This window comes from Nelumbo lutea, chromosome 1 (genome assembly GCF_056320005.1).
Source record: "Nelumbo lutea isolate HS-2025 chromosome 1, American lotus-T2T, whole genome shotgun sequence".
NCBI lineage: Eukaryota > Viridiplantae > Streptophyta > Magnoliopsida > Proteales > Nelumbonaceae > Nelumbo > Nelumbo lutea.
In genome coordinates, this window is record NC_142684.1 from 142,277,891 (window position 1) to 142,282,605 (window position 4,715).

Genomic DNA, 4,715 nt, shown 5'->3' on the forward strand with positions numbered 1-4,715 from the left:
TCATAGCTTTGTTATAATAATAGTAATTATTTACACAAGTGGTGAAGGTTCAAATCACATTACATGCACATTATTTTTACACAAGTGGTGAAGCCATTGACTATTATGAGTTCCGAGAAGCTCATAGCTGACTCAAAGAGATGAAATCGCCACCCATTTTTTAGAGGAAATGGGCTCTCATTTTTAGATTCGAAAATCGGTTTACTTGCCTCCGTCCTCTATGGAAAAGGCACATAACCAAGAGATTTCGGGTCCCAAAGATCTGGAGAGGGAAGGTATTAGGCACCCCTCTCTCCAAGTTGCTGTAGTAGCCCAATACAGGATTTGTTCAGGCTCAGCTTCTTTTGGAGAAAAACAGAAATGGTTGCAAGAATTTCCTAAATTTGGAGGAATACGCTTTCAACTTCTCCTAAGATTGATTTTGATGTGTTGTTATCGAGTCTTAGGTACTGATTTTCCTAAGACCCTCACCTCTCCGCCTCTATTCTCAGTCAATAAGGAATTGAAAACGATAGTTCTCCAACATTTCAGAACCTCGAGCAACCCAAAAAAAAATAAAAAAATAAAAGACTTACCTTTCATATTTTCCTTGTCAAAAGTTTTCAGAAGTTAGAATGAGATAAAATGAAATTCAAAAGGATGCTTGAGCTAGGGAGTGCTTCTAGTTGCAATGACTTTCACTTGAAGATTGAGGAAATGAATTTGGAATCTATAGTTTAGAGTGCTTGCAAATTTCGGGTGAACAAGAGGCAATATATAGGCTAGGAGAAAGATTTCTTCTCCCTTTGTCTCTCTCTCTCTATGCAAGGGGGGCTCCCTCAGGTTTCCTCCCTTCAGTCCTTTGTTTCCCTTCTTCTCTTCGGTCTCCCTCTTCTCCTTGCTTTCCCCCTTCTCTTTCTCCCTCTTCTCTTTTTTTCTCTCAGGTTTTCCTCTCTTATTCTCTTCTTTCTCCCTCTTTTCCCCCGGTTTTCACCACTTTGAGTTCGAATTAGAGTAATATTTATAGAGAAAGGGAGGGGGGCCAGGTCTAAATTCGTTTAGCTATAGTGTTTGGCATTCAACAGAGGTTTTTCACACAAATAGATAAATATTCTTCAAAGGAATAGATGCCTAATCAAGCTTTCCTATTTTGTGAAATATTTTCTTTGATTTCGGGGTGATTTTCTTGGGTTTTAGGATCTTGGAGTGTGCCTTTCATGACAGAAAATGTAAATTTGATGAATTTTTAAATGTGGTTTTGTCTTTTCTTAGCTTTAAGTGGAAGTATGTTTAGTATTTTGAGCTTTTTAAGCCTATTAGTCTCAAATTCATTGGTCTGGGTGTTTCAAGGGGTTAAGTAAGAAATTAACGTCAGTCCCTACCCTCTTAAGATTCTAGGTTGGACAGGTGTGTCTAAATGGTGTATTTTTAGTTTAATGGTCAAATGGGTGAATTAGGATATTAAATTTGACATGCTAGAGTTTTAGGTCTCTAAATATAGTGGTGATGCCTGATTGATCAAATGAGGTCGGGATGATTGAGATCTATGGCTGACAAGTTTGGGTCAATAAGATTTGTTAAAATATAATTTTTGTTTGATAAATGGTCAAACTGGGGAATTTTGGGATGCAATTTGGTGGGTTAACACTTTTGAACGTCCTAAATCTAATGGAAGTGGTGGATCTTTGATCAAAGGTGTAGATTGATTATTTTTTAATGGTCAAACGGAGGTGCTTGGTTGTAAAATTTGATGTGATGAAGTATTTTGGGTCTCTGAATACAATGGTAAAGGTCTAATTGGTCATATAAAGTTGGGATGACGAATGGTAAGATCTAATTAAAAAGGCTTGTTGAAATAGGAACTAGGCTTGATAATGGGTCAAGTAGGGGAATTTTGAGCTACAATTTGGTAATTTGGCACAAATTAGTGTGAGGAATCAAGTGGATGGTTCTGATTTGAGAAAGATATGATCAATCTTGGCAATCATTCAAGGCCATCATAATGGAATCTTGATATTTTTGTAGTTGATCATCGTAAATTTGTAGTGGGATTCACTAGTTGATTGCTTCCTAGTGATCTTCAGGGCCATTAGAAAGGGAGTTAGCGTAATGAATGGTGGACTTTTGGAGTTTAGTCATGAAAAGTGATTTGTAGTTTTCCAAGTTTGGGGGTGATGTATTGATCGAACGTTGATGCTGATCTCAAGGTTCTTATTGTGTCAAAGGAGAGTATTTTATGCTTTTTGGGTCTAAGAGGAGGGTACAAAGAGGTAGGGTAAAAGGACCGAACAAAAATTGGGTGCTAACAACTATGTTCGTGTTTCGGGTTTGACCGAACCACTTAGGATGAAATCAATTAGACCAACTTGAACGATCTAACTGGATTTGTCTTCAAGCTAATCACATCAAGAGTGGTTAAATTGTTTGGATTAGGATTAGTCCGGTCGGACCAGATTGGACTGTTTCAGCCAATGGCAGATTGACTCGAATCAGCCCATATCAGGTTGTGCATGGATTTGGGACTAAACTGACTAGTGCGAAGTAGGGCATGTGGGCATGCCAGTCCAAATCCAAGTGGGGATGCACATATTCGGGTCAGACCAAATCTGGGCCAAACCGGCTTGCCCATGACTATTGTGGAACTGGGTCGGGTTGATCCAAAGCATATCCGAAAGCGAGTGGCTATGCAACCCAACCCGAATCATAAATAATTATGAAGAAACCGGTTCAGGCCAAATTTGGTCCAACCCAAAAGCGGGTGGCCCATGTGGCTTCAAGTTGGACCGAATCTAGCCTGAACCGGTTTGTTCGCAAAGCAGGTGGGCCAAGTTGCTCCAGGCCAGATCAAATCGGATCTAGTTGAACCGATCCGCCTAAACTGTTCCAGACTCAGGTTGGAGAAGATTGCTCCATGCTAAATCGGGATGGGTTCGGACTAGGCTGATCGACCCAAATGAATCAAAACGAGGTGATCATGTCTACTCATATTCAAACCGGGCTGAATTGATTTAGACTGGTCCGGACTCGGGTTGGGTTGATTTGGACTTATGTGGATTCAGGTGAAGTGTGTTGATTCAAGGAAAACTAATTTTAGTAATTAATTAATGCATTAATTATAAATTATTTCACTCAAATGAAGAAAACTAAAAAATAGGCTAAGGAATTCAAACTTGTATCTTTAGTGGTTAATCCATGATTACCCACAACCCAACCCATTTAAATTGACCCAATGGGTGATCAACCCATTTCCAACACGCCAAGTAAATGGGCGGGTTGGGTGGGTTCAACGGGTTGGGTGAAAAATTGCCACCCCTACCAGTGATGATTTAGTTCTTTTTCATTCTATTTGTAGTGCTCTTTGACAGGAAGATCCCTCATAAAGAAATTATGGTTGCAAAACTACATGATTTCCATGCCAAGATTGGCCCTCATGTCAAAGCGCTAGAGTCAATAATCTTGAATGAGACAAACATTGCTACAGATTCTTTGGGGCCTACATCCGAGAGGGATTTTATAGAAGATTTTTTAGAAGGAAAGGTAGAAAAGATGAGGGATTCTTTGGGTAGTGTCAAGTTAGTACCCGAACTTTCAAAGTGTAACTGCTGTACTTAAACTTTCAAACTTTCAAAAGGTGTCAAGTTGTTCTCTGTCGTTAACCGACTTAATTGACTGTTTGTTATCTGTTGAAAATGTTAAAACTATCATTCAAAAGAAGACACTGTTCATTGTCTTCTACTTTGATATTGAATGGTTATCTTCAAAGAGAGAAGAAACATGAAATATGATAGAGGGAAACAATAAATAAAATCAAAGAAATAACTAGACAAGAATGTATTTCAAATCTAAAGGTAGAAGACAATTACTTTCAATATTCAAAACAAAAGCCCAACCATCCACAAAGATGGAAGGAGTCCTTCTTTACACACCTCCCACTCCCACTTCTAGGGCCCAGATTTTCTGTGTATAAAGTGAAGACTAAAAGGAAAATCCTTCTTCTCACTCCCTCCCCATCCCAACCCGCCATTAAAAATCCTTCTTCTCCCATCCCACCATGGCAATAAGTAACAACATCATAGCCATCCTCAACTTCCTGGCTCTCCTTTGTTCAATCCCATTATCGGCACCGAAATCTGGCTAGCCTTGAAACCAGACAACAAGTGCGTCCACTATTTCCAATGGTCGATCGTCCTCATCCTTCTAGTATTTCTCGCGGGATTCATCGATGCCTACCGCCAGTGCCTCCTGGCCTTCTAGATTTTTTACATGGTTGTCCTCATTGTGCTCCTCGCCCTACTCGTCCTCGCTTTCATCGTCACCAAGCCCGACAATAGTTACGTTGTGCCTGGTAGGGGCTACGAGTACAAGCTCGAAGGTTTCTCCTCGGGGCTCCGTAACCACATCACCGATTTTGCAAATTGGGACAAGATTCGAACTTGTCTCGCCAACTCTAATGGTTGTTCTAAGCTTATCCAATACTACATCATTGTCAATCAGTTCTTCATGGCTCACACCTCTCCTCTTCAAGCAAGTCCTTCATTGTTGATCACTTACTTATTCTACATAGCATACTACTATAGTCTCCAAAGTATAGTGGAGACTAGGAAATCTAAAAGGCAAGCATGATTCTCATAGTCGCCCCAATAGCTCTGATCTAGGTCTACCACATTGCTTACAATGCCTTCAAGAATGCTCAGATCGAGAATCTTTCCCAACATTACAAGTAGGGTTGGGCTTAG

General features: G+C 40.0%; 1 pseudogene; it reads left to right on the plus strand.

The window, feature by feature from the left end:
* Positions 1-4,030: 4,030 nt before the first annotated feature.
* LOC148878024 (tetraspanin-2 pseudogene) lies at positions 4,031-4,715 on the plus strand (annotated as a pseudogene).